The sequence below is a fragment of the Thunnus maccoyii genome, chromosome 14, assembly GCF_910596095.1.
Source record: "Thunnus maccoyii chromosome 14, fThuMac1.1, whole genome shotgun sequence".
NCBI classification, from domain to species: Eukaryota; Metazoa; Chordata; class Actinopteri; order Scombriformes; family Scombridae; genus Thunnus; species Thunnus maccoyii.
This window is the reverse complement of record NC_056546.1, coordinates 22,669,128-22,681,649: the sequence shown is the minus strand read 5'-3', so window position 1 is coordinate 22,681,649 and position 12,522 is coordinate 22,669,128. Positions and strand designations below refer to the sequence as shown.

Sequence of the window (12,522 nt, the reverse complement as noted above, 5' to 3'; positions counted from 1 at the left end):
CACTTTATAAGCCAGCCTTTCGCCTTTATTGAATTCTGTTGAGGAGAATAAAATACACAGGCATTAGTTTGTCACGTCACACCTGTTCAGTGGCAGGCATCCTCCCACAAAAATCAGCGAAATTGCTTACATCCTAATATTGAGTGAAGAAAGGTCTGGAGCCAATGCTGATATTACGGGGAGGTTGCAAGAGCCAGCTGACAGTCTTTGACAGGAGAGTAAGTATTGCAGCGTCACTCTCTGACGTATAGGCAATGAACAGTACCATCATCATCATCTGTCGGGTAACATCATCTTGTTCTTTCACAGCACAGACCTTTCATAATGCCAGAGTGATGAAAAGCTAATACGGTTTCCAAGCAGATCTTTATTTTTAGAAGTGAAATATTGTTATAGGCTCGTTGCATTGTTTGGATACCACCTCCACACCATCGAAGACAGACATTGTTAATGAGCAAGCCTTTTGATTACAAGCTAAAAGCTGCACACTCAGAATCACTGCACAGGGTTTACAGATTGCAGTCACGCATGTTCTTGTTTTAATTTAGAGCTTCAAGGGCATCAGGTCTTTGTAACTCTAGTGAAAACTTGGCAAAGTGAGTGTGGCGAACGGTAAGACCAGCAGAGAGAGATTTCAGCCTTGTTCCTCTCTCCAAGAATCGTCAATGCCACTAGATGTTCCCACTGCTGAATTGCGGGGGAATAATGGGAAACAGGTTAAGTTTCTGCTGAATTTTTCAGCACTAATTAATCAAATCTGATAATGTGGCCATTGTTTCAGCTGAGAGAACATATTAATATTGTCAATCTGCTCACGGTTAGGTGCCTGTATGCAGCAGAATTCGGAAGTGTTCAGGGCTACTAGAAAGGCACAGCAGATATTATGCGCAGCCATATGTTGACCCCTGAGGAGCTTAGCGACGTCGTGCTGCAGATGAGTATGAATACTTTGCGTAGGAGTCGTATGATACCTGCAGCAGAGTGTTTATTTGAGTTGGCGCCTCCGGAGGCAGAGTCAACATCTGCCTTCCTACTCACTCCATACGTTGCGGTGATAAAGACATTAACTGGACAAGATTAAAAGAGACAGACGGAGACTTGCCACACTCATGCATATTTCACCAAGTTTTGTTCAGTTTTGACTAACACACTTAAAACCAAAGCATATCAACATGATTATCCTCCTGCTGGTTTCACTGAAGTTGCTGTCTGTGCCACGTTTCATTGAAGTGGTTGGTGTTAATGAAGAGACGCTGACGGAGTGATCTCGCCTACACCATTATCAAGCTGCGGTGGAAGAAAAGGGTTAACTTTCTGCTCTATCAAAGCCAAACCATTTAACATGAGTTTAGAGGAGGTCTCATTCATCAGGGAAACTGTGCACAGCGTTACTGTTATGTTTCTCATTTCACACACATATTACACCCGGCTCCAGTCTCAGCTCAGAGTGATTGGTCTCTGGTGAGCAGTCAGACACAATTTAAAGGTCCTGTCTATTTGTAATGTGCTGGAAAGATTGCCACATTCCCCAATACAGTAGAGCAGATCAATCCAAGGCACATCTCTTTCTCCTTCATAAGCTCCCTGTACACCTTTCACTACTAATCACACTTCAAAACACTAAGGGCTGCAGATAAGCTGCTGATCTAATTAAAGTTTTGCAAGCCTAGCAAATTAAGGATATTATGTCTCATGGATTACATCCTTGGTTACTGCACAATCGATGTACAATTTCCCGCATTTTGATTCATCTCAGGTATTATCATTATTTCTTTGTATGGTTTGGGTTGTGATACTGATTAAATACTGATAATATAAATGAGAGCAACATATTGTAAGAGAGGTGGAATTGAAGCCCACTGAACACATCTGTGATCACAGATGAAGTGATCAATGTTAACAGCAAGAATGAAGTTTTACCTCAGTGTTTCCCTTATAATTATACAGGCCTGGCGGGCTACTAGGCCAATGAGAACCCCCACCAGACAGAAAAAACATTTATATCACCAAATATCTATTCATTTGGAAATCAATAGTATTTGGGGGCCTCTCTGTGCAGCGCTGTTCCAAAACATGAGTCAACCTCTGTGTTGTTGCCTGGGAAACTCTTGGTAGCGTAGCTCCTTTTTAAGGAATGGGGCGATGCATAATATGTGTATGTAGCAAGTGTGAGAGAGCGAGTGACAGAAAAGTGATGGTGAACACGAGCGGAGCAGAGGAAAAGGTTAGCAGTAAGTTGTCAATATGGCGGTAAATGTACACTATACTGTAGGTTACAGTGTGTCAGATGATAAATGCTGCAGTTTCTCAAGACAAAGAAAAGTCACGTCTGTTGTTTTCCCAACTGCTGGAAAAGTGAAGGATGTAAAGAAAGCAGCAATGGGTTAACCTAACCTGATGACACTGAAGAGAGAATGGAGAAATATCTGGCTGCTGAGTGTCTCCTGGGTTTTGCTCAGCCCCCCCTTCAGTTCTGCAGTTCAACTGAAGTTATTGAATTTTCAGTTTCAATTCGTGAACCCCCACCCATAAGCAACAAAATCAGGTTTTGGAAGGTGCACCACATGAAATGGTCTTCTGTGAACTTCAAAGAAATGAGAGCCACACAAATAGTTTTCAAAGTAAAAGGTTTAGGCGCAATAAATCCAGTGGTGTTTAAATTTCAATAGCAAATAGTTTAAGTAGTTAAGATAAAGTATCACAATATGGTATTCATTTGCGTCTAACATTTGCATCCTTATGTCATCTCCTTGCTTCCATACAACAGCTACTACCTTACATAAAAATAGTTTACATTGTATTGCTTGACTACATGTACAGTTCTTTATCTAAGTGGATAGATATCCAGTGGTAAAACTATGCTATATAAACGGTGTGGGTGTGTTTATGATACCAACAATTTCTCTCTCTCACAAGAGGACGTACATCATCTAATTTTCAAAGCAGGCTTTTATGATGTTACAAAAACCAAATATGCATTTTAATTTCAGTAGTGGCTAAGCTGACACCCAGAGGAAAAGGGATGAATTCAAAACTGAGTTTGATTTCACCACCTACCATTGAAATGATGTGAAAATCCCATTAGGAGGTTATGAGTGAAACGAGAGATTTTTCAACACAAGCCCGTTATCACGTTACAAAGACAGCATGGCAAGAATGCATCTGCGAACAGCGGTTTCTAAGGACTTCGTACATTTAATGTGTATTTGCACATGAATGACACTGACATTCTCATTCACTTCAGCCAACACGTCTTTTTGCTGCTTGTTTATGGAAACTCTTCTTACACAGAGCGCATTACAATCTTGAGCAGAATGAAATCACTCGTCTATTTTCTCTCCTCAGACATCTACAGATTTGCACTAATAGCAGTACACTGAAGACACACAGATAGAGGAGAATGGTAGGGGATTATAAAAGAAGAGAGACAGTCAAGGGAAATGAAAAAGTGATAGAATGAGTTGATGAAATCCTATTAGAATATACAGTATGCAAATCAGAGGAGACATCATGTGCCAGCTTCGAATCTCATCTTGATCTCCCAGTACATGAACTCTGCATAAAGCGCATTCATAATTCCTATCCATTCAGTGATACCAGCGCAGCTCCATTGATCTCTGAAGAATGTATGAGCAGATTCCCCTGACACTCATTGTGTTTGCAACTCTGGACAATGCAGCCTGGAAAGACAAGAGAGACAGAGCTATGAAATCCATTTGCATGAGTGTCAGCCACAGAGAACAGAGACAAGCAGGAAAGACAATAGCCTTGCAGGAGTCCTTAAGACCTCCAGCATCTCCTATGAGGGGTGACCAGGTCCCGCCGCATAGCCAGGTAGTCTCACAAAAGACAACTCTGGACACGAGCCAACATTAGGAGAAATGTTCTGCTGCCATTAAAATTCCCATTTAAATAGAAGCAGGAAATGCACCTGCCAGCTTGCTGTCTTTCTTCCCCTCTCCTTAATGCGTTCAGATGGGAACCTTTGTTGAAAGGAATCATTTTGCATTTAGATTTCCCAGAGTAAAAAGAGGCACAAGGGGAAACTCCCTGCTTGGCGACATGTTTCTTTACAGAGAAAGCTCTTCCTAATGAGTCCTCTAAAGCTTAGCTGATTATTTTCTGCTTTGGAGTTGTAGCTGGGTTGCAAGTACATGTTTTCTCCTCTATTAACCCAGATATCCAAAATGGCAGCCCCGGGGTATGTTTGATTGCTCTTCCCCAATCCTTTGAACTCCACTGCAATCAGTCAACCCAAACTTCGGCTAGTTTTCACCGTGAAATTGAAAAGGTATCTGTCTATCACAGCGTTCGCTGAAGTCGCCTAAAGAGAAACAAGTCTTTGTCCTGATATGCCATCTTTGAACTGTGATGCCATTGGAGGCTACACCTGCAACAGTATCTGCAGCTCCCTCTGTCAGACATACAAATAATGTCTGTGAGTGTCCCTTCTCACTGCAAAGTGTTTATCATGCCCATCCAGTGGCAGATGCTCAGTCCACTTGAAATATTTTCTGTGATGACAGACAGATTTTTTTGTTTATACTGAAATACTGGTAACCCCTCTCACAGAAAAAAAAGGTTTTCTTTTTCGTTTCCAGTGACAGCAGCTCAGCTGAAATAGTTTAAAACATGTGTTAAAAATGATTTCAATGGCACATCTGAAACTTCAGAAAGGAGCAATCACTTGTCAATGCCACTCTTTAAAACAAAGGTAGTGCAGAGATTTAGTAAAGAGGTGAGAGGGCTAAAAAAGTATAACTTCAGCTTATTTCAAAAGCCATTGTATTGGTAGGCTACAGCTAGCTCAGTGAAGAAGATCTTCTTTATAGGCAGCACCACAACTTGGCATTTCCATTTGGCTGGAAATCATTTGACATTTTCTGGCTTTTAAAAGATGTGCAGTGGGAGGCAAGACTGTTTGTTTAGCTTTTAATTTTTCATGTGTGCAAAAAGGTATAATCCTTTTATGAGAAGATTGTACAGGGGTGACACATAAGTCACATATGGCCCTGGGGTAAAGTTCCCACCCGTCACTTTAGAGACCTGGTTTCAACCCCTAGTAGTGATAGCTCCACCCTGGTCATGTGGTTGTAGGTGGCAAGCCGTTGAGGGATCACATCCTTGTCGCTACAAGATTGTACCATTAGCAAAGAAGATGACAAGGACGGTGATGCTACTTCCACTACTAGAACACTCATACTGATAATGATTCGATAAAAATAAAACAGAAACATGGTGTCTATAAGTGCGTTTCCATCCACCTGTTAATGTGCATTTTCATTCCTGCATGAAAAAATGGAGTGGAAACACCAACAATTAAAAAGAAGGCAGAAAAATGGTTTTACACTTGGCTGAGGTGGAAATGTTGGGTTATCCATAAATATAAAATTTGAAAAATGCAATGGAGACAGACTTGGTAAATAAATCATGACATAGAGTATATAAAGCATGTGACTTAAACATCACTCAAGCTTTCACTCCACTGAAGACAGGAAATGGTGGCAGACATAAGCAGCTCAGCTGGCGGCTGTGGCTCAGGAGGTAGAGCGGGTCGTCCACTTATCGGAAGATTGTGGTTTGATCCCTGACTCCTCCAGTCTGCGTGTTGAAGTGTCCTTGGGCAAGATACTGAACCCCAATCTGCTCCTGCAGGCTGTGCCATCAAGTGCGTGGGTGTGTGGGTGTGAATGATTAGAAACTCCTGCTGATGAGGCCTTGCATGTCAGCCTCTACCATCAGTGTATGAGTGTGTGTGTGAATGAGTGAACGTGGCATATATAAATGCAGTCCATTTACCATTAATGTCAGATCTGTGTGGACCAATCAGGAGACTGTAATGTTCCTAAAGTTTATACATAAAACAAACATAAATGCCATATTTCCATCACAATTCACATGATTTTCCATTGTTTGAGGTTTGACTGGCACTCTTTTAATTACATCATCAATGGCAGTGGATGGCAGAATTAACTGTTAATCTCGATGAGCCCATCTCCCAATATTCACACAACAGTAGTGGATCGAAACCTGTATTCATTCAAATTTTCTTTTGCAGATTTTCTGGAAATTTGGTTCAAATTTGCACAACATTTGGATGGAAATTTGGTTTGTAAGTCATTACCATGTTGCAAAAACCACAAACAGAAAAAAGCTGCATAGCTGGACCATAAAGTTCTAAACAAATTTGCTTTGAAGTGTGAATGAATGCGCTTGCTCGAAGCCCTCCAGCTCATCTGTCCATACTTATTGAACTGTAGCACAAGGATGGATGGGTACTTCAAGGAAATAGCATAGCCGTGATAGAGTGTGACAGGACGTTGCTGTTTTTCTAATACCACCCACACTGTAGCGCAGATATGATACATTTATCCAGGCTGCCAGTTATGGAGTGAAAGTGCCACTGTTTCCTTAGAGCCCATAAATGATGCTGAAACTTGTTGCCAGATAAAGTGGTCATTATATTGCTCGTCCTTGCTTTAAGTTGCCCTTCAGCAGGCACTGAGCTGTGACGCGAAGCTCGCAGCACGTTGTGAATGTCAACAGGCCCTACCTCGACCTCACCTTTATCCATAAGTTGTCACAGTTTTCCCTCAGTACTCAGCCTCACTTCACGCTAGCATGGGAAACTGACATATCTGATTTTACCGACAGAGCAGAACAGGAACAGGGAAAGGATCAGTTTGCAAACACTGCCCTGCGGGCCAAAACAGAAAAACAGCACTGACTTTATCTTGTCGGTGAGCTTTAAATGTCAGGAGCTTTTTTTCTGACCCCTGTCAAAACTAAACGCTGTCAAAGTGAGGCTGCGCTTCATTCGGTGTGTGACCCGTATACCTTCAACATCAGACTGTGAGAATATAAAAGCAGTATATATTTAACCAAGGCTTATGTTTTAGAGTTGTCATATAAAGCTTGACATAAATAGCAAATATTTATAGTAGCTGTCAAAGTAGATACAGTAAAGCCCAGACCAATGCTTTTGCTTGAAATTGCACAATACAGTGCGTGCCTTTTATTCAAAATGGGTAGCCTGATTGGAGAAAATACTTGATCAACTATAGTGACCCTGCTAAATAGACCCCTTCCATTTTTTTTAAACTGGATTTGTCTATATTAATTCTATTTCATAAAACTTATTATCATGTAGCTTAGAGGATCTGTTCCCGACTCCTCTCTGTGACATGAGGAGTTGGTATGAGACAGTGAGGAGCCAACAGGGGACATGAGGAAGATGATGGCATGCTATTTTTACACACATAAGTCAACTTACAGTCGAAAAGACACTGGAGCAGCATGTCCTACATACAGTATATAATTATCAAAGGTTTTAAGGTTTTGATCATTTCTAAAGTGCAGTGAAGAGATCAAGAGAACCTTTCACACCTCACACACATACCACCATGATCTCCTCCGTACATCTACTGGACATACAGATACAGTATGTTTGATTGTGTAGCGTATGTTGTTGTGTATTCGGTGCCAATAATCGTGTGCAGAGACACACCACATTGTGACACATAGTTGACTATCGCAGGGAACTGAGAGCAGACAAATCAAAGCGCTATCTCCTTTTAGAAAACACAACTTGTGTAGTTTCTCAGTGGAATGTTTGACCCAGATATGCGAACAGAATATGTGAAGCTGCGAGGTATGTCAAGAAGAGATCCAAAGCATACATTTATCAAATTATACTCTGTTAATTCTACACAGCGGAACTGAAATAACTCTTCATCAGTACAATGTTGCAAGGTTGCGCATTTATACGACGAGACACCCACACAATTCATCGCATGGTACAATGAAGCTGCAAGGTTGTCGCCTCTCCAGCTGGAGGCTGGATTCTGTTCCCATCAAGGGTAACAATCATTTTCTTGATTTATTTCATGCAGACTTGGTTAGCTCTGACAAACAAAAGCTGACAGTATGGAACCAAACTTTTTTTGGAAGTTCACCTTCAAGAATGTTTTTCTTCTCTTTCGGGGTTGCACTTTGTTGTTGTCAGGATTCTTCCGTGTTTACCTACAGTTCAGCTTAAAATGTTTTTCCAGCTGCTGTTTTTGCTGAGGGCAGTGTTTCAATAAAGCCAGTCAGGCATATGAAGTGATTTATGAAAGGAAAAAAAGTATTTTTTTTCATGTCTAAATACTGACTGGACTGCTCAGATTGTTTTCTTATTTCTTAGCACTGTCATACTGTCAAACAAATAGATGATCCTATTAAACGGTTATAAGGGAAACAGCCACAATGTAAAGGCTTGAGTTTCAATTTCAAGATTAGTCGCAAGATGGTTGCAGTAATTGCATATGACATTAGGTCATTAAATCTGATGGTAAAATTATGTGGAAAAATACTAATGTGAGTACTGAATGCCAATTTGGAACACAGTCTTGGCTCACCGGTAAATTCAGGTCATTGCAAGCCGGGATGGGAAACAGCTGTGCACACTCACACAAAATGAGCCTTGTTAATTTTTCTGAAGTTTTGGGTACCAGAAGATTAAGAGTTTGTTTATGTGTGGCTGTGTGGATGATTATTAGGATGGCTCTCATGGCTGGGGCCAAGGGATTAGAGAAGCATAAGAAACTGAAATGTAAAACGGTCTGTTATCTCGTGCCAGTGAGGAGTGTGGGGACCAGATGTTATCTTTATGCGGGTAATGGGTTATCACATCTTGGGGCACAGATTACAGATTTATTGTCCTTCTCTCTCCCCTTCCTTAGATATTATTGAAGTTTTCACGATCTTGTCCGCAAGCTGGCACCTCAATGACTCAGCTCCTACTCCTCAGCCTGATGCATAGTCATATAGCAGCTCAGATTCCCGTCACCTCATTTACCCTCTCACACCAATCTTAATAGCTCCTTATCACCATAAACATATCATTGAATTCCAGCAATGCCTTTCCAGTTATTAACTTTCATGCTGCAGCGCTAAAGCTGATGGGAAGATGGGGAATTTATTTGGCCATAGTTTGAGGATTAGAATTTTAATGGTTAATGGTTGTTTGGCTTTAGCTGCTTAGAAGGAGATTCCACATGACTTGACAGACGCACTTATCAAACAATATAATGGATACTGAGTGGATATATAACAAAGAATCTGCAAGGACAATCAGTCCAGGGACTTCATTTAGTCAGGTTTATTTAGCCAGTATCTACACTTCAAACACCAAACGAGCAAATATTGAAGAGGATGAACATAATATTGAAATATTTGTGAATTTTCATGCCTACTCACAACAATTATTATCCATTTATTTAATCACTATAAACCGCATCACAGCTGCAGGGTATTTAAAGTTGGCGTCAACTTTCTTTGCATGTCCTTGCCACCAGGGGAATAAAGCGGGATTAAATATATGCTGTGGGCCTGGTGTGAGCTGTCATATTATCATGCACAAATGCAAGTGGGATCATGTCAAAGGAATGTTATGTAATCATCCCACAGCAAAGTCCGAAAGCGTGCAACTTTCTGAAAAATGAAACAGTATCTTCTCCACAGTCCTATATGTAGTGGACGTTAAGTCTCGGATATCCCTAAGATTGGTATTGCAGGAGGCCAATGAGCGGATGGCAACGGAAAAAAATTACATTAAAGTCAATGGTTTGTCACTGCATGCATGACTTGTATTGGAGTTGTTAGCTGTGTCACCTCTGTCAGTACAGTGGACGGAGATAAAGATGTCAGAGATGATAGAAACGATTCTGTTCATTTGTTCTAAGCAAACAAAGTGTGTAGCTTATACTATATTTAAAGTGAGTAGCCACATATAAAGTTGCATCAAGTAAAAATATTTTGAGGAAGCTTGAACTTTTTTTTTCCAGAAAATCAAAAACAACACGGAGAAGAACTAGTGTTGGATTGGAGACCCCTGTGGAGGTGTGTGGATGAGATCTAATACACAGCATGTCCTGTCCATAAGATCTAACAAATACACTATCACCTATTGATCCTCACTCTACATACACACACACACACACCCACACCTGCCTATCCTACTGCCCCAGTGTTCCTGCCAGCACAGTCTCCCTGTCATTTATTATTGAAGAGAAAGCCTCAACCTTAACGCCTGAAGAACAGCTACCGACCGATTCAAATCCTCTGTGTGAACTTGAAGCTAAAATGTCTGACAGTCCGCATTTGCATTTGTTAGATCTGAAACTTTCGTCATTAGAGGAGTTTCTGAAGAGGTGGAAAAGTTTTAGTGACATTGAGCTCAAATGTGCTTCCAGCTTGTTCTCACAGTCAGAAATAGATCTGTTTCACACTAATGTGTAAAACCAGAGTTTCACTGGATGTTGATGGTTTTTGTAGCTGTTAAGACCACGCACAGGTGAATCAGAGAAAGGAATATGTGTTATGATATGTTAATTGAAAAAATAGACTGTAGAGACAATTCTACAGTTGCCTCTTGAGACCTTCACGGAGCCTCGAGGCTCCCAGTTCACGATGTGCTAATTACTTTGTGGCAATATGATTAATTGCAAATGTGTTTGTATGCACATTAAGATCAATATAAACAAAAATGATAGGCACCTTAAGGTGTTGCCTGCAGTATTACAGAAGCTTGAGGCCCCTTCTTATAGAGGGGCCCCTGAGTTAAAATGTTTTATTCCTAATTAAATTTGTGCTTTCAGTGGCATCACACCAATTTTATACACGGAAGGGAGGGTCTAATAAAAGATCATGGTGCATTATGGGAAGTGTAGGATCCAGCATTTTTGGACCTTTAGATTTTGCACCTTCTGATGCTTCAATTTTGACTGTTTTTACCACAAAATTACCACAAACAAATTACAAATACATTTACATTACATTACATAAACAATGCATAGAAAGTGGAAGAAATGGAAGTCAGTATGGGCCCTGTCTGTAGTGCTTCCTGGAATTAGACAGACTGATTGATTGGCTTTTAAACCCACCTTTCAGTTTGGTAAACTTTCCATTTTTATTTTTCCCTGCGTGACTAGTCAGCTGCAAACTGCAGTTTCCTACCAGAATCCAATTTACAACTATTCACCTGAAAACTACCCTCTCAAAATTCTTCTAAAACAAACAAACTTGAAGACCTTTCCACGGGTCAGACACCTGGGCAGCCCTGATTACCAATTATAATGCTGATACCTGCCAGTATTGTCAATGAAACGACCCCATTTGTATACATACGAATAAAACAAGCTGGGTGGCAGTGGGGATGTTAAAAATTCTAAATGGTAGTAGATAAACACACCATGCAGCACACTGGCTTGTTGAACACACAGCCTTTTGCTATGTCTATAAATATGTGTGTGTGTGTGTCCCGAACACACACAGACGGGGTAACAGGCTTATTAAAGCAATCTCATCCTTGTCCCCCCCCTCTTTGCCGAGCTCAAATCGTGCTCATCTTTTCCTCTTACAGGACTTAGCATGTATAACAGGGTGTATAATTTGCTACGTGCTATCTAGCTCCTATTTCTCCAGGGGATGTTTGTTGTCCTCACGGAGTCTGACACATACAAATTTGAAAAGCAGTGGCAAAAACTCCATATACAGCAGGATCGATACAAATAGACTGTTATTATATGTGACTTGGGGAGGATGTTTGGGGACTTTTTCAGCAATTGGATAACTCCCCCTACACAACACAGTAGTCGATCTGAAATCACCACGCAGCAGATGCAGTGTATTTTCCAGCTTTTTCTCATTCCGGTCCATGATGCCATATTGGACTGCTGTGACCAACCCCCGCAGAGGGAGTTTGAGCTTCTACCTCCAGGCTGTAGATATAAAGTTCCCGCTCAGAGACAAACAAAATCTGCTTTGTTTCAACGGCTTTAGCAGACCGAATCCACACGTGATGCTTTACTGTTAATGGATTTGATGTGTTTGGCATCCGGCTGTCTAGATGTGATGTTATCTCGCATTTGTTCTCTGAATCTTTGCTCGTCCCAGCGAGGCAGGTGCTTTGGGTTTCCATTTGTTTTCTCACCACCAAGAATTCAATGCATTCGAGCTGCATATTAAGGAGTGCAATCATAGACTCTGCACACACTCATAGCCTGACTGTCATGAGGACAGATGCTGGCTCTCAATATAAAGGCTCATGCTATAATGGGAGATATGAGTATTACAAGTCATAGCGCTCGTTCTGCTGTGGAAAAAATAAAGGGAAGAGGTTAGAGAAAGGGGAACGCACTCATCCCGTCAGCAGACTCATGAGGTATTACCTGTGTAAATGTCAAAAATGTGGAACGTTGTGTGTAATAACCTTGCCAATTAAATATTTTTTCAAGGTATTAGCACCATCTTTCCCAGATAGAAAGCATAGATTGACACCAAGGTGACGCGTGGAAAGAGGAGGCTGATTTTGGCTCACGCGCATTATAGACCCAAAGAACCTCGGTCAATTGAATTCGTCACACTCCTATAATGAAAGGCAATATTTATTGAGTAATAAAAAATGATTTTAACGTCAAATGCGCTTTAAATTGAAATTAACCTGAAATTCTTTTTTATTAAACCCTTCTTTGATCTCGA

General features: G+C 40.9%; 1 protein-coding gene across 1 annotated transcript in view; it reads left to right on the top strand.

The window, feature by feature from the left end:
* Positions 1 to 9,827: 9,827 nt before the first annotated feature.
* LOC121912265 (transmembrane protein 121) overlaps positions 9,828 to 12,522 on the top strand; it is a 51,582-nt gene continuing 48,887 nt past the window's right edge. The window contains exon 1 of the mRNA XM_042434447.1: positions 9,828 to 9,882. The gene's annotated coding sequence lies outside the window, so the exon portion shown is untranslated. The remainder of the gene's footprint in view (positions 9,883 to 12,522) is intronic.